At 40.3% G+C, this 18095-nt stretch overlaps 1 protein-coding gene across 6 annotated transcripts in view; it reads left to right on the top strand.

The window, feature by feature from the left end:
- Nucleotides 1-1366: 1366 nt before the first annotated feature.
- The window catches only part of MPDZ (multiple PDZ domain crumbs cell polarity complex component), a 159710-nt gene continuing 142981 nt past the window's right edge, over nucleotides 1367-18095 (top strand). For 5 of the 6 annotated variants that reach the window (XM_053656298.1, XM_053656300.1, XM_053656299.1 and 2 more), the window contains exon 1: nucleotides 1367-1642. The gene's annotated coding sequence lies outside the window, so the exon portion shown is untranslated. Of the gene's footprint in view, nucleotides 1643-12094; nucleotides 12186-18095 lie in introns of those variants that run through there. The other variant, XM_053656296.1, reaches the window with a different exon arrangement.

Here is an 18095-nt window from a genome sequence, read left to right as displayed (position 1 = left end):
GAGGCAACCTAGGCACTGTTTACATTTCCCCAGTGGGCAAATCTGCACTGCTCCTGTTTGTGAAAGCACAAGGGGCCTTGTGGTTGATGGCACAGTGTCCACTCCGGGCACTGGGTTCACTTTGCTGAATCCCCCATCATTCACAGGCAAACTATATCTTTTGCAGCTTTCTGACAATATCCAGTGATTGCAATGGGGGGGGGGGGAGATATAAGGGCGTCAAATGGTAATGGGAAAAATGTAATTAAAGTTTTTAACTTAAAAAGCAGCTCAAATCAGTTTCCCTCTAAAGTCTTGTATATGTTTTAAACTGTTTCCTTTCAACTATTTGGTTAATATCGGAGAAATACAAGTAGTTTTTAACAGACAAAACAAAAAAAACATGTCTGACAAAATAGAATTTTTATTCAGAATATTAAAATAAATTCTTTTAAATGTTTTAAATTGGGCTTCTGCGTATTCTTTGATGTATACTCTGATATCAGGTTTATGTATTGAGAAAAGGAGCAATTTTCTTCCACAGAAAAGATTACTGGAATTCAGGAATTGAGGGTATAAGAAAGACAATCCTTTTAATGCCTGTTTATTATTTATTTGAACTTACTGGGTTGATATTGATTAATAAAATTATATAGGATTCAGGTGCACAGTGCTATAATAATCACCCCAAATCAAGTCTTCTTCCATTAACATTTATCCCCCCCCTTTAAGGAAAGACAATCTTAAATGGCACGAAATAGAAATAAATATTTTTCCCAGCACCATGCAATTCTGAACCCTTCCTTCACGTTTGTTTTATCTTTTAACTGGATCATATGTCTAAGAACGAACAGTGATTTTGTTAAAAGTAACTTAGAAAGTAAGATCGTTAGCTCCACTCCCTCGCCCCACCCCTATGCCTGCCTCCTCGTTTAAGTGCTTCTCATCACCATTCCACACCGCTTGAGTTAAGTTTCCCGTGGGGCATCCACAGGGCAGTCCACATACTAAAAAAATGTTTAAGACCCTACAACTAGAAATAGAGGCCGCCAGTTCCCAAGGATCAATCGATTTAGCTACTTAAAATTTAGGACGCCCAATTAAATTCAAATTTCAGAGACAGGACGAAAACTATTTTTTAGTATAACTATGTCACAAACATTGCATGGGGCATATGTGTCCAAAATAGTGATTCCTTTATTTAACGGGCCGCTCTGCATTTCCCCCGATTGTCCCACCGAGCCCGCGGCCCACCACCCAGGACCGGCGCCCCGGAGCCAGTCCCAAGCCCCGGACCGCGGGCAGGGCAGCGCCCCCTGATTGGCGGAGGCGCGCCCGCCCCGCCGGCCGCAGGCGTCACGCAGCTCGGGCAGCTCGCGCCCCGCCGCCGCCGCCGCCGCCGCAGCCTCTGTTGGCGCAAGTGCGGCGCGCGCGGTGGGGAGGGGGCGCGGCGGAGCGCGAGGTTGGCGTCCGGCCACGGGGGATTAAGTTTCTCGGTTGCGCGTGAGTGTGTCTGCGCGTTTATTCCGAAGCTCCTCGACGGGCCGTTACTCGAGAAGAGAGAGAACGTGGGCGAGGCCAGGCACTCGGAGTCCCCGGAGACCCCGGCTCCGCAGCCTCTGCCCCCGTTCGTCCCCGCGCGGGGGCAGCTGCCACGGGCCGGGTAAGCAGCGCGGGGACGGGCCGGAGGCCGGGCGCGCTCCCGCGCCTCACTCGCGCGCCGGCGGCCGGGGTGCGCGGGTGCTCCGGGCTCGGCGCGCGGGCGGGCGGCGGGCGGGCGCGCTGGCCCCACCCCGCGGGGCCCGGGGAGCCGCCGCGGCTCCGCAGGCTTTTTAAAGGATGCGGTCTGGAAGTTTCTTTGGTCTGCTCCCCGCAGGGCCCGCGAACGATGTTCCGAGACGTTTCCATCCTCCCCTCCCCCAGCCCCTTGTGTCTGCTTACTTGGAGTGGCTCGAAAGTTTTCCTTGCCTGCGTCTGGAGGGGCGTCGTGCCCTGAACGGGGCCGGGCCTGGCGCGTGGGCTGGGTGCTCGCAGGCTCGGGAGCCTGTTGCTCTCCGCTGCCGCGGACGCGCCCCAGGCCGGATGCCCCTCCACTGCTACGCGGTGCCTGGCCCCGCGGGGTGGGGAGGGCGTGGGGAGAAACGTCCCCGCACTGGTGTACCCCCTCTTCCCGGGCGCCGCTAATTGGTACCCGCCCCCCCCCCCGCGCCCGTGCGTTTTTATCTGCTGCTCCTGTTGGTACCCGGTTTTGCCTGGGCCTCCCGCTTTCTCCCCCCGCCCCGGCGCCGATGGGCTGCTTTTGTGTGCGATTTCGCTGCCCCGAGATGCCGGATGTTCCTGGGGAATCGCTGTTCGGAAACGCTTTGTGTCTAGGGGAGCTGTGTGTGTGTTGGCGGTGGTGATGGTTAAATTCTTGGCTTGCGTTCTTTGCAGAGGCACGGAAGTCGGGCTCTTCTTTCCTGCAGATAGATCACTTAGAAATTGAAGCTGGGGCTGCGGAGAAGAGGAGGGGCCAGGGGACGGCGGGAGGTGGCTGCGCTGCACAGTGGCTGGGGGGAGGTGGGCGTCGCGGGGCATCTCCATCCATCTGTGTGGGTGGGGCTGCTGAAGTCACTCTGGGAAGGACTCGGGCAGGGCCGTTGTGTGCCTTGGTGGGGCGGGTGCGGGTGGCGACTAGCGTTTCGTAGGTATCATCAGAAGGTTAGATGACCATGACTTCCCCAGCCAAAAAGGAAATCCCTCCATTTTCTTTTGATGTTGAGAGGGGAAGAATCTGAAAAGTGGTCTGTCATCCAGCTTTGGTGGACAGCTGTAGTGTAGCCATCCCTTTTGTATTTCCGCAGGCATTCCTCATTTAGGTTGCATTTTACAGAATAAATAACACCTGATCGGGAAAACTAACAAGGTGATTGTTTGGGGCTTGGGAGTTCTTACCTGTAGAACTTTGTCGTAGATGTCTGTAATGAACTTTTTGTTAGGGTCGAATCGTCTACATTTGTGATGTGTGTGTTTATCGAATGGTAGAATTTAAGTATATAGTTGCATTTATTTTTTCACTTGTTTAAGATTTTATTTGTTTACTTTTACAAAGGGGAAGGGAGGGAGAAAGAGAGGGAGAGAAACTGTGTAGTTGCCTATCCAGCACCCCCTACAGGGGACCCGGCCTGCTGACAAGGCATGTGCCCTGAATGGGAATCAAACCAGCGACCCTTTGGTTCATAGGCCAGGGCTCAATCCACTGAGCCACACTAGCCATGACTACAGTTGCATTTTAAAATCCAACAAAACTTGAAGTTCTTTTAATACAGTGCAGAGCTCTGGAGGGAAGCTCTGCCTTGCCAGAGGGAAGAGTGAAGACCTAGAGGGCAATGGGGATAATCTTGCCTGGGTTACCCAGGCATGCTGTTAATGGACTAGTTTACAAATGGGAGGGTCTATCTAGTTTGGGCTCTGTCTCTGCTCAGAGTTCACCTTGGGGTCTTTTGAAACAGAAGTCTGTAAATCTAAGGGCCATAGGCCAAATCTGTCTACTGCACTGGTGTGTTTCACTGAGGTTTAGGAGCTAGGAGTGGCCTGTACATTATTAAATTGTTGAAAGAAAAGAGTATTTTACACGTGAAAATTACGCCAAAATCAAATGTCAGTGTCCATATTAAAGTTGTGTTGTAGCACACGTTATCTGTGTCTCATTCTTACCCGTGCATGGCTGCTTGCTTGCACAGCGAGGGGCAGAGTTGAGTAGTTGCATGGTTGAGAGAGAGATGTATAGCCTTTGAAGTCTGAAATGTTTACTGTGTTACTTTGAACAGAAAAAGTTGCCAGCCAAAGCCAGCCTTTAAAGGTATTGCTTAAGTACTCCCTTTTGTCGTGGGTGCATTGTTTCATTTCATTGCCTTTCAGGCCCTGTTTCCGGTGTGCCCCCATGACTGGCGTACTTCCCCCCAGGGGAGAGACAAATAAGTGTGTTGGATTTTCTCATTTCCAAATGTCGCTGTCATTTTTTTTTTTTTTTTTTAGATTTTTGGTATCTTTCTCTCTTAGAATGTAGACTAGAGATTCTGACAGGTAGAAATATGTCTATTATTTTTAATTTAACATAGCCATATTTCAAGGTGTTCTACAGCGAGTTCCAGTGACTTTTGAGCATTTCTGTTATCTGAGCAGGTTTGAAGATGACTATTTGGATAAAGAGAGGGAGGGGTTAGGCCCTGTGATGGGTTCCTTTCCACAGGCATGCTGTCACTTAGACAAAGCTAGTTTGGGGAGTCCCCTTCACTCTTGCCCATGCCTCTTTTCCACCTCATTTGCTAAAACAAACAAAAAACTGATGGAGTTTATCTCACCATATCACTAATAGATCAGGCCCATGTGTATCACTCCTTGGCTCCCCCTCTGTCTCCCTTTAACACACTTCCTTTTATGTTCTAAGCCTGACTAGATAGATGTCAGTTTTTATTTTGCTTGAAATTGCTATCATGTAGACATAGCTCTGTTTGGCCCTTAAAGATGTCATCACAATTAGATACCTTTTAAATGCACATATATTGTGATGGACTAGAGGCAGCTGTTTCCATAGTTCATTGTATCTCTGCAGGTTAGGGGTGCTCAGAACAGGTTCATAGAAATCCTTGAAGTATATGTAATTTTGTATTGATGCAGGCCTTTAGCTGCTGGGTGGAAAGGCTTTGCTTACAAATAAAGAAGTGAACCCATTGTCTAGAGTTAAGATGAGGGACTTAGAAGCTGGCATGTAACTGAATTTACCTGGAAGATAACTGCCTGAGTTTATTCTTTCAGAATTGTTCTGCAGATTACATCCTAAGTCTGACATCATAGACTTGATTTTTTTGTGATGAGTTATACAGGTTGGCTCCATTTTGTATGTGTAACATAGACAAAGTACTCTGGCTTTCATAAAATATCTTGAGGCCAAGTTGATATAGTGGGCCGGAAATGTCTCCATGTATACTGTACTAACAACTCATCTGCCAGTAAAGATATTGTACTGTAAAGTAAAGAAGCAGACGACTTCCTGTAGAATTCAGGACTGCTTGATAGTCCATGCGCATGACAGAATCTTGTATTATCATTATATTTCCCAAAGAGTTGTATCTGCTTTAAAAACACATTTGGCCTGAACTAGGAATTTGTTTGATGTAGTTACATCATTATATACAATATTAACTCTGTATTTATAATAAGAAAGGTATTATTTTTGTATTGTAAATTAGTGTCATTCATAGGACAACATCGATATAAATACAGTTGGGAAGTTACATTTAGTAGGGAAAGCTGATATACTGAGATTAAATAATTATAGTGGGGTTCCATATGGGCAAATGAAAATGAGATAAGGAACTACCGTTAGATGAAGGAGGCCAGTGTTGTTCAGTAATCCACAGCCTTCCTGCGAAGCGTTTTCAGAGATCTGAGGTAGTTACTCATTTAGTAGATAGTGATAGATGAATTAGGAGGCACGTTCTGTTGGGCTGGGCACTGGGGAGAAAACAAAATCAATATACTGCTCTAGAAGCTCCCAGTCTTAGCTGCAAAAATGACACAGAGGAAAGAATAAAAAGATTTTGCATGTAGTAAAAGTTATAGGGATTCAAAGAAAATTAGACATCAACATAGGATTGCTTGCTGACGACTTGTAGATGGCATCTTGTAGGTGGCCATGTGTCCTTCTGTCTTCACATGGCCTTCCATCTGTGCATATCCCTGTCCTAATCTTTTATGAGGACACCAGTCACTAGGTTGGGGACCACCCCAATGACCTCTTTTAACCTTAGATACCTCTTTAAAGACTCTACCCCTAAATACACTCATATTCTGAGGTACTGGAGGTTAGGACTTCAACATACAAGGTTGGGAGTTGGAGGCGTAAGTCAGCCCAGAGTAGGGTTCTTATGGAGACCACGTGGTGCTTACAGACTGCAGGCCGAATACTGGCCAGACCTCCAATGGACCGGCTCAGTGTAGGGAGGCGGGTTATGTAGGAGGGGATTGTGGGGATATAACTAAGCATTATTGTGTAATTTGATGCTTGTGATTAAAGGGAAACTGCTGTTTGAGGAAAAGGTATTTTACTTTGGCCTGTGGCCACTTGTTTTCTTTCTCCTGGTGTTTACTGGGAAATTGGCCCTTCCTTTTTGTAGATGGAGCCTTCATTTTCTTTTAAAATGTTTCATAAAAGCATTGCATTTCTTAAGAATATTTCTTTTATCTCCTGAAAGTAAGTAGTATGTTACCTTTGAAAGATGAAATGTTAGTGTTGTAAACATCTCGTGATAGTTTGGAGTTTAATTAAAGCAGTATTTTTTATCCTTTAAATTACATTAATCTAAAGACTATGTGCATATCCTGTGCATATTTTGTGGGCAAATATTTGGCACAATCTTTTCCCCCCAGAAGTCTTTTCTTTTTGGGAAAAATAAAAGCTTTAAAAAATAATACATATACAATTTCATAAAATAATGAAAAACTTTTTAAAATATTGAAGTTATAATATTAAAACATTTCTTCCAAATTTGGCCAATTCAGTTAAAAAATAAAAGCAAAAAGAAACTGAAGTTCTTGCTGCTTTTCTCCTTGCCTGTGGTGGTTACGTTTGTTTGGTCTTGGAAATGTGTATCTTTATCCCTCTTTTAGTTTTATTTATGTTTATGAAAAAATTGTTATTTTGTTGTAAAACACTATTCCTCCAGATCTAAGGTGCTATAGATAAATGCATAAGGGGCAAGTGAAAAAGGAAACACTTGTAAGAAAAAGAGGCAAAAAAAGGAAGAAAAAATCTTGAGGAAAAACTTATTTAGGTTGTGCTTATGATTTAATGTTGATAGTTTGAGTGTGTTGTGAGGTACTTTACCATTTACTGTATTGCTTGTATTTTAAAGCTAGTTATAGTAAAATATGTAAGATAATTATTTCCTTAGTAACTTTTCTGATGATTAAAAAACATTTTATTTTATTTATTTTTTAAAAATATTTATTTATTTATCTTTAGAGGGGAAGGGAAGGAGAGAGGGAGAGAAATATCAATGTATGGTTGCCTTTCACGTGTCCCCTGCTGGCAACTGGCCTGCTGGGAACCTGCATGCAACCCCAGCATGTGCCCTGACTGGGAATCGAACCGTGATTGTCTGGTTCGCAGGCCCGCGCTCAATGCACTGAGCTACACCAGCCAGGGCTAAAAAACATATTTTAAAAAATACATAAACAAAAGTAAGTTGACAGCTTTTCTTATGGAAAATAATACAAAAATTAATAAATAATAATACAAGAATAAATTCTGTGTTTCATGTACTCACAATTGTGAACCTACTTTTGCTTCACCCTTTATTTAGGAAATACAGTCTAGCTCAAAGAAATGAAATTTATCTGTAATTCGATTACTGAGTTACAACCCCAATGCCCCCACAAAATAAACACGTATTTGTGAACTGAGGATGCTTCCCTTATCCTGATGTAACAAACACATAGGTAGAGATGCTTATCAAGGGATTTCACTGATTGCTCTTTTTCTCAGTGAGGAAATAGGATCTGAGATAATTAAATATCCATCTCTTTAGTAGCATCTATTTGAACCAATGTCTCTTGACTATGAGGAGCTTAACTGCCCGTGGCACACAGGGCACCAGTAGAGAGTGCATTTCTAAATCTCGATCTGTTTAAAATTACTTGTGACATAGATGTATAATTAAGTTTGGAATAACTTCACATGATATAATTGGGTAGTCCCTGGCATGCCCTTCTCCAGGGAACTGGATGTAGCAAATATTCTGCTCATACAACATAACTAACCTAACAAAACCGTGATGATAGAATAATAAAGTTACAAATATTATCCTGCAGTGTAACAGGTACTATGTGATCTATACAAGGAACGCCCAGCTTTTCTTAAACTTTGCTAGGCCCCCTTGACAGTGTTTGTCTAGGGTACTACTGGATAAAGATCATGAGCTTTAAGACTAGGTGTCTCCCTGCCCCCCACCCTTCCATGGGTATTTTATTTTCATTGGTCAAGTGAGAAGTCTGCCTCAGGGAGGCATGTGTTTCCTACTGGAGGACTTGGACTGCCCTCCACTGTAGGGTTCAGTGGAGTTGGAGTTCGGCCTTTTTACCCCGCCCATTTCTGACCACATTTATGGGTGTCCTTGGAGTAGTAAGTAGTCATTCTTTTCCTATTCAGAAAAGTGCAGCATTGAATGCCTCTTTATTCTGAAATAATCTGCTGACTGTATATATTGGATCAGGCTAGGTCACAAAAGATTGGGTTGGTCAGAAAGTTTGTTTAGGTTTTTTTTTTTTTTTGTAAAATAAAAGACACATTTTTCATTTTTACCAATAACTTTATTGACTTGGATATTTTGAGTATGTTAGCTATCTCTGTGTGGTACAACATTAGTTGTTCTCAATTAATGTGTCAGTTTGATCGCTATTAACTTCAGTTGGTATGCCTGACCGTGGAGCATTGTCCAGTGAGAAATCTCCAGCACCAAACTTCGCAAACCACTTTCGATACATTCAATCAGTCATGGCACCTTCTCCATACACTGTACAAATCTTGTGTGTGTGTGTGTGTGTTTCAGTTACATTTTTACCTTTCTTGAAATAATACAGCATGCTATGCCAAAAATATTGCTAATTTTTCTCCATCTTCAGTATAAAAATGGCTACACAAAAATTCACCAATTTGGGTAAGTTTTCTTTTAAATGCACGCTGATATGACCACTGTCATGATACAATCTAACAAACTTGTTTTGAATGAAGTTAAAGACCACTAACCACGACTAGAGCCATCTTACAGAAAAAAAACAAGTGGCCTTTTTGGCCAACCCAATATTTGTAGATCTGTTTGGAGGTAAGAAAACGAAAGAAGAAACAGCCCCCCGGGGCCTGGATTGTTGCTCCCTGGCCGGCTCCAGTAAGTTCAGTGGACATCTGTTGGGGGTTGAACTCAGGGCATTCTGGCTTCACCCTCTTCTCAAGTTAGAGGAAGGGATGGTTTAATTATTTTATTGAGGTGTACTTTATAACTGACATATGATAAACTGCCCGTATGGAAAGTATACACTTTGTGGAATTTTGGCCTGTGCTCAGCCATCTGCACAACCAAGACCCAGCGTACCCATCACTCACGGTTTCCTCACGCCCCTGTTGAACTCTTCCCAGCCTCCCCTCCGCCCCTCTGCGAGTAGACACTGGTTCGCTCTGCTTTCTGTCCTTATAAACTAGTTCACATTCTCTAGGGCTTTAAATAAATAGGATCATACAGTATGTTCTGTCTTTAGTTGGGCTGCTTTCACTCTATTTTGGGATTTATCCATGTTGCCTGCATTCACCATTTATTACTATTTATCGCTGAGCACTAGGTCACTGTATTGATACATCATTCAGGAATTTTTAAAATAGTTTCGGATTCTTTTGTGCTTTGTCCAGTGTTTTGCAGGGTGTTTGTTCTTGGTATTAATTGTGCGTGTCAGACTTCTGTGTTTGACAGTATTTTCTAGGCCTCTTAAAATCATACCCCTTTTGGATAAACAAAATTTAAATTCCTTTATTTAATGTTACTTGAAGTTTTAAACTATGTTGTCATTTTTTTAAAAAAACCTGGTGACTGTAAAATGAAGAGATTTAAAATTTATATCTTTCTTGATATAAATATATCAAGTGATTTTAAAAAATGTCATAAATACTGAGGCTTTTTGAAAACGTTCGTATATTGCCTTGTGAAGAGTGTATGTCCAGCATCGTCAGTCTCAGTAGTGAGCCCAGAGCTTTGTTTTCCGGAGGCTTGCCTCATGCTCCTGACTGGCTTATTTTTTGTACTTTGTTTTGATTGATTTATCTGTCACTGCTTATAACAAATTTATATGACAGTCATATAGTGAATTGGTTAAAGGACTAATCTGGTATTGGAATTATCCAAATACTTGCCACACAGTAAGTGTATGTTACAACTAAGATCCTCAAACATGCTGAGAATTCAAGCGGAGGTAAGCATTGTATTGTGAAAATACAATATTCTGGATGGAATCATTCAGACTTTTTGGGTCATTTATAAGATTTATGTGTTTGTCTCTACTTCCTCTTCACTTAATTAAAATTATGTGGCAAAAACAAAACAACATTTCAGGCAGATGTGCTGTCTGGATTATTTAAAAAAAAAAGTTGGTTTAAAATCTTATTAACATTTGGCCCTTTGAGTAACATAGTAAAATACAGTTAATGTAGTTAATGAATAGTAGGTAAGTTAATTAAGAATCAAATAGTCATGTTTATTGAAAGGGAATAAGACCTTTTAAAATGTTTTCAGAGAGAAAATACCAATTGTCAAGATGGCCCTAGTGAGTCCTATGGAATTACATATGGTAACTTAATAGAGCAGCCTGTTGTATTTATCTGTGAATTAGTAATAAGGGGATTGAATTGGTCCACACTTGTTTATCTTATACAGCTAAGGTTTGTGTTCAGGTAGGTTCATATTAATTTGGTTTTCCTCATGTAGTTTTCCCATGTCTGGACTACTTGGGATCTCGCCAGCATGCTGTACACTGTCATCCTTTTGCTGAGTGTGTTCTCAGCACAGCAGACTGTCACCGACTGACAGGATTGTCAGTTGACTTAGACGGTGACAGTGATACCTCTTTGCTGACACAGGGATAGAGGGTTTTCCTCTGTCAGCAATTAGTAATCCTTTAGTACGGTTATGAGAAACACTGCTTTTATAATTGCAGACAAATTTTAATTTCTTGAGTAGATGTGTAGTTCTTCAATAGAAGATCCAAAGGAGAATGTTTTGATTTCGTGTGATGTTTTATTTAGCAAATAAAGGGGGATTATGGCCAATTTTATATATTTAAGATACAGTCTCTCTCTCCATATACATAGACTTTGTTTCATCTTGGAACTTGTTAGTATGTTTCTTATTCTACTGGGATTTTTAATTCACCTTCTGAGTAATTATGTGAAATCTACTTAAGATATTTTATCTCATGCATTTAATTTGATCTTGTTAAGGTAATCTTCCATATGTAATTTGTTGTCATGCTGGTGTAGTAACTAAAGTGAAGTCAAGTAAGCCTTACTCAGTGTCAGCCAAACAGTAACACTCTTCCTGGCCTCGTGTTGAGTGCTTTTGAAGGTGATACTTGGTGTGATCAAACATGAAGGGTCTTTATTTCTAACTGATTCTGCCACTGAAATAATTTTAAAATAGAAGGGGAAACTCCCAAAATCAGAATTTCTTTATTAAAAAATTGTGTTTTTATTCTTATATATTTAAACTTCACACCTATCAAGATTTTTTTTCCACTTCTCAAATCAGTTTTTGAACTTGTTGATTTTGATGCCTTTTAGTGCTTCTGGCATTTTTTGTTTCACCTCCTCCACATCGGCAAAATGTTGCCCTTTCAGAAATTTTTTCATCCAGGGACACACAAAAAAGTCTTCCAGGGCGAGATCAGGTGAATAGGGGAGGGTGGGACATGGGGAACGTGCCATTTTTTCTCAAAAACTGCTGAACAATCCACATGGTGTGGTCACAGATCACCCATCATGAAATGGGTGAATGCATTGAAAGAGTCTTCAAAAAAAAGTTCATTCAAGCAGAACACAGCCTCTCACAACAATGCCAGCTGGTACACTGATAATAGATGGGTTCCTAGAACACTCACGTAGTGGGAAAGCCTGTACTACAAGGGCCCCACCCTCTACAAGATAATTCTGGGTTTCATTTAATATACAGGAATAACATCCTTTTTAATTATAAAATCTTTCAAAATCATAAGCACATAATTCTGTAACATAACAACATTGCACTCAAGCATGCCATAGGATATTTTAAGTAAAATGTTCAAATTGAAACTGTAAATTATGACACCCCTGTTGTTACCCTCCCAACCACACTCCCGCAGGTGTTACTTCTGTCAGACCCTGTATATTTTTGAATGTTCATGTTTGCCAGTGTTCCCTACCTCAGTTCACCCCTCTTGTTCAGCTCTACCTTCTTTCTGATCAATCAAATCTGCGTTAACTTCAGCAACACCTAGAAGCCATTGTCTCTCTGCTCTTATATTTTCAAATTCTTTTCTCCTTAGATCCACAGATGTAATTGACTCATTCTGTTAACAGATACTGATTGAGTGCCGACTCTGGGCCAGCCACTATTTCTCATGCTTGGGATGTAACCCTTTGCGGGCAGGTAAGGAGCCAACAACAAAAATGACTACCCTTGTGGAACTTCTAATAATTCCTATTTCCCAAAGGCATTTCAAGCTCTATGTCTGAAAGGAAAACATCCCCACTCCTTCTGAAAACAGATGACATTCCTATTTCTGCAGTGGTTCTTTAAGTTAAGGGGGTCCCAATGTTTTTAGTTTCCAAGATTAGAAACACTGAGAGTCAACATCCGTTGCTGTCCCTCACTCATTCCACCTGTCCTCAACATAGTTCTAGTGGCCGTTGAATAGTTTTGATTTCTAATAAGTATATTTCCTTCCTTTTTCCTTGCCACTGCCTTAAAGTAGGCTTACATTTTTTTCCAATTGAGGTGTTTTAACAACTTAACATTGGGTTGCATTATCATTAGTTTATTTTTTTCTCTTGGGTGAATTATTTGGCCTTTTGCCTGCATTGTTTCTCCAGAATACAAATTTTAGTAATCCCTCCTCCACTCACTACTGCATCTAAACACTTTGCTTCCATGCAAGGTCCTGATGGGACTGGAAACATTGCTTTTCCAGCTTCCGTCTAGTTTGGTAGCCCAGTACAGTAGAGCCACTGTCATTAAGTTCTGTTTCCTTTACAGCTTCGTTGCCTGGCAGACCTCTTCCCTCAGCCGGGGGGGCCTTGCCTCTTGAGGCTCTTCCCCACCCTCTCCTAACTTGTGCACCTTCAGGACAATCACCTGTCGTGTTTCCTCCCAGTTCTCGTGACTCATGGTGACAGTATTGAATTCCTCTGGACTCACAGAATTTCTGCATCATGTTACAGTGTAATTACTGTTTTCCACTGGATTCAGAGCTCAGAAGTTAAATACTGGTCCTTATTCTGTTTTGTCAAATAATTCAGATATAGGCAGGTACAGATTTGGGGGGGGGTAAAGTTTATAGAATTTGGGATGGTCTTCTTACATTAAAAAAAAAATTACAAATTCAAAATTAGATAAAAGTGCAAAATTCGTTAAATGGGAGTGGAAAGATCCTGTGCGAATGTCTTCAGGCTGAATCTCCCCATGCCTCGTGCGTGGGGAGACGCAAGCGCTCAGGTAAAACTTGCTGAAGTAATGCAGTGGGGTTTTTATAAATGTGTTATATAAATACATTTATATCATTGTTTTGCTGTTGATTTTCTTAAAGTTAGGAAAGAATACTTAGCCATTCTCTTGCTAATAGTGTTGTTAATAATAGTACTTAATGCTTCAGCATTTCTCACTTTCTGAGCAAGGCCAAGTTTCGCTTTGGTGGGAAGTGATTCAGTTCTTCCTGGGCCCCTGTGACCTCAGATGACACCCGGTTCCCACTCCTGTTAGGCTGGTGGATGCTAAGGAATTTTTAAGCACTTTCTAAATTATCTTGCTGCCACTCCATCTTTTTATCTCTTCTCCCTTTGAGCTTCTTCACCTCATTATTTCTCCTGCCTTTCCTCCCGTTTATTTATCTGGATCTTGCAATACATCAAACCTATTCCCTCCCCATCTGTCTTTTCTGGTAGGCAGCACCTTTAAATGTCAGTTTTTTTTGCCAACTGAATTTTGGAGTTTGCAATCATTGACTTCATTTCTACCCCTTTGAAGTGCTGCAGGGGTGATTTTGAGGTTCCCCAGTAGTACAAAAAGTACATGTACTTTTTGGCAGTGGAAAAGGAGATGTTCCAAAGCCACGTCCTCTATTTAGTGCACAGGTAAAACATGGTACCATTTGCAAGTCCCAGACCAGAAAAGGCCACATTTTATTTGTTTTAAGACGTTACGTATTTAATAAATGTGGTTAACCTGATAGCAAATTGAAAACAGCGAAGGGGAAAGATTAGCGTCTAGATGTTAACAGAGGGCAGAATAATGACAGCACTAGCTTTTGTGTGCCCGTTACTTCTAAGCACTTTACATGTTGTGTTATTGCTAATGCCCACTTTACAGTCGCCTCTCAGAGAAGTTCAGCAACTTTCCCAGGGTCTCGCAACTAGTAAAATCGTGGTGTGTTCTTTTTTTAAATTATTTTTCAGTTACAGTTTACATTTAATATTACTTAGTATTAGGTTCATGTGATTGCATAGTGGTTAGACAACCATATACTTTACAAATTGGTCCCCCTGATATTTCAAGTACCCACCTGGCACCTTACATAGTTATAGTACTATTAACTGTATTCCCTATGCTGTACTGGACATCCTTGTGATTATTTTGTGACTTACAATTTATACTCCTCAATCCCTTCATTGTTTTCACCTAGCACCCAACCCCCTTGTTTCTATTTTGTTTGTTTATTTTGGTCCCCAGCTTCCACGTGTAAGTGGAGTCATATGGTATTTGTCTTTCTCTGACAGATTTATTTCACCTAGCAAAATACCTTCTGGGTCCATCCTGCTCTCACAATGATGTTTTTTGTGACTGAGTAATATTCCACTGTGTAAATGTAACACTTTTTTTATTCACTGACAGGCACTTGGGCAGCTTCCAGACCTTGGCTATTGTAAATAACACTGCAATGAATACAGGGGTGCATGTATTCTTTTGAATTAGTGTTTTTGGCTTCCTCAGATAAATACCCACAAGTGAAATTGCTGGGTCCTAAGGCAGTTCCATGTTTAATTTTTGGATGAAACTCCATCATGTCTTTCCTAATGGCAGCACCAATCTGCATTCCCACTAACAGGGTATGGGGGTCCCTTTTCTCCACATCCTTGCCAACACTCATTGTTCGTTGACTTACTGATGATGGCCATTCTAACAGGTATGAGGTTGTATCTCATTGTGGTTTTAATTTGCATTTACTGATGATTAGTGACATTGAGCATCTTCTTATATACCTATTAGCCATCTGTATGTTCTCTTTGGAGAAATGTCTATTCAGGTCCTTTGCCCATTTTTTAATTGGATTTTTTGTGGTGTTGAATTATATGAGTTCTTTATAAATTTTGGATATTAACCCCTTATTGGATGTATCACTGTCAAATATATTCTCCCATTGAGTAGATTGTCTTTTTGTTTTGTTGATTGTTTCCTTTGCTGTGAAAAATCTTGTAAGTTCGATGTAGTCCCATTTGTTTTTTTGTTTGTTTGTTTGTTTGCTTTGCTTGGGGTGATATATCAGAAAAAATATTTCTGAGAAAAATGTTAAGGATGCAACTGCCTTTGTTTTATTTTAAGTGTCTTATGGTTTGAATCTTACTTTTAGTCTTAACCATTTTGAATTTATTCTTGTATAGGATATAAGAAGGTGATCTAGTTTCATTTTTCACATGTATCAGTCCAGTTTTCCCAAGACTGTTTACTGAATAGACTGTTTTTATTTATTTTTTATTTTTTTTAGATTTTATTTATTTATCTTTAGAGGCGAAGGGAAGGAGAGAGGGAGAGAAATATCGATGTATGGTTGCCTCTCATGAGTCCCCTTCTGGGAACTGGCCTGCAACCCAGGCATGTGCCCTGACTGGGAATCAAACCGCGATTGTCTGGTTCGCAGGCCCGCGCTCAATCCACTGAGCTACACCAGCCAGGGCTGAATAGACTGTTTTTAGCCCATTGTACGTGCTTGGCGCCTTTGTCATAGATGAATTAAATATAAAGGTGTGGGTTTATTTGGGGCTGTCTGTTGTTTTATTGATCTGTGTGTCAGTTTTTATGTCAGTTGCATATTGTTTTGTTCATTGTAACCTTAGGGTAAAGTTTGATATCAGGCAGTGTGATGCATCTGAGTTTGTTTTTTTGTGAGGATTTCTGTGGCTCTTTGGGGTCTTTTGTGGTTCCTTATAAATTTTTAGATTATTTGTTGTAGTTCTGTGAAAATTGCCATTGGATTTTGGTGGCATTTGCTTTAAATCTATACATAGTTTTGAGTAGTATGACATTTTAATGATGTTAGTTTTTCCTATCCAGGAGCACACTATATGCTTCCATTAATTTGTACCATTTTCAGTTTCTTTCTTCACTGTCTTATAATTTTCTAAGTACAGTTCTTTTACTTCCTTGGTTAAATTTATCACTGTGTATTTTATGTTTCTTGATGTACTAGGAGATTGGATTGTTTTCTTAGTTTCCCTTTCTGAGAGTTCGTTGTTGGTGTCTGAAGATGGAACTATTTCTGAATGTTTATTTTGTCTCCTGCTACTTTACTGCATTCACGTATCAGTTCTAGTAGTTTTTTGGTGTAATGTCCAGCGTTCTCAATGTACAGTATCATGTTATCTGCAGTTAATGACAGTTTTTACTTTTTCCTTTCCAATTTAGAAGTCTTGTATTTCTTGTCTGAATGCTGTGGCTGGGACTTCTAGAACTGTGTTGAATAAGAGAGATGAAAGTGGACATCCCTGTCTCGTTCCAGCTTTTAAGGGAAACACTTTTAGTGTTTTTTTTAAGTGTGATGTTAGGTGTGGGTTTGTCATCTATGGCTCTTACATTGAGATATATTCTCTCTGTTCCCAGTTTGCTGAGGGTTTTTATAATCAATGGGTTTTGGATTTTATGTAATGCTTTTTCTCCATCTATTGCTACCATATGATTTTTATCTTTCAGTTTATGTGGTATATCTTGTACTGATTTGAGGATATTGTAGAAGCCTTGTATCCTGGGATTAGATCCCACTTGATCAGAATGTATAACCTTTTTAATGTATTACTAAATTCTGTTTGCTAATATTTTGTTTAGGATTTTTGTTCATCAGGGATATTGGCCTATAATTTTCTTTCTTTATAGTGACTTTATCTGGTTCATGAATAAGATAATGTTGGCATCATAAAATGAGCTTGGCCGTCCTCTCTCCTGTTTCATTTTTTGGAATAGTTTGAAAAGGGTAGGCGTTAGTTCCTCTTTGAATATTTGGAAAAATTCACCTGTAAAATCATGTAATTTAGGACTTCTGTGTGCTGGGAATTTTTTGATAACTGCTTTGATTTTGTTTGTTGTAATCAGTCTGTTTAAGATTTTCTATTTCTTCTTGGTTCAGTCTTGGAAGATTGTATGTTTCCAGGAATTTATCGATTTCTCCCAGATTGGCTACTTTGTTAGCATATAGTTGTTTGTAATATTTTCTCATAATCCTTTGTATTTCTGTGGTGTCACTTATTACTTCTCCTCTTTCATTTTTATTTTATTTATTTGGAACCTCTCCTTTTTTTTGATGAGTCTAAAGGTTTGTCAGTCTTGTTTATCTTCCATAGAGCCAGGTTTTGGTTTCATTGATCTTTTCTATTTTTTAGATTATTTCATTTATTTATGCTCTGATCATGTATCACTTCCTTTTCCCTACTTGGGGTTTTGCTGTTCTTTTTCTAGTTCCTTTATGTGTAAGGTTAGATTGCTTATTTATTGAGGTAGACCTACATTGCTATGATTTTTTTCTCAGGATTGCTTGAGCTGTGTTCCTTAGATTTGGGGTTTTTGTATTTTGGTTTTCATTTGTATCAAGTTATCTTTCGATTTCTTCTTTGACCTCATTGTTAACTCATTCATCGTGTAGTGACATGTAACTTAGCCTCTATGTGTTTGTCTACTTCTCAGTTTCTTTGTTATCGATTTGTAGTTCCATAGCCTGTGGTCTGAGAAGATGCTTGACGTGATTTTTCTTAAATTTATTGTGACTTGTTTTGTGGCTTATCATGTGGTCTATTCTGGAAAATGTTCCATGTGTACTTAAAAAGAATGTGTATTCTGCTATTTTGGAGCAAAATGTTCTGAAAATATCAATTAAATCCATCCGTTTAATGTGTTGTTTAAGGATGCCGTTTCCCTGATGATTTTTTGTCTGGATGATCTATCTGTGGATGTCGATGGGGTTTAAAAGCCTCTGCTATGACTGTGTTACTTCTCCCTTAATGTCCATCAGTGTTTGCTTTATGTATTTAGGAGCAATGTTTGCTCCTTTGTTTGGTGCATAGATATTTACAAGAGTTCTGT

This window comes from Artibeus jamaicensis, unplaced genomic scaffold, assembly GCF_021234435.1.
Source record: "Artibeus jamaicensis isolate MK-2021 breed Jamaican fruit bat unplaced genomic scaffold, CSHL_Jam_final scaffold_1964, whole genome shotgun sequence".
Classification (NCBI taxonomy): domain Eukaryota; kingdom Metazoa; phylum Chordata; class Mammalia; order Chiroptera; family Phyllostomidae; genus Artibeus; species Artibeus jamaicensis.
This window is presented reverse-complemented; position numbering and strand designations above follow the sequence as displayed.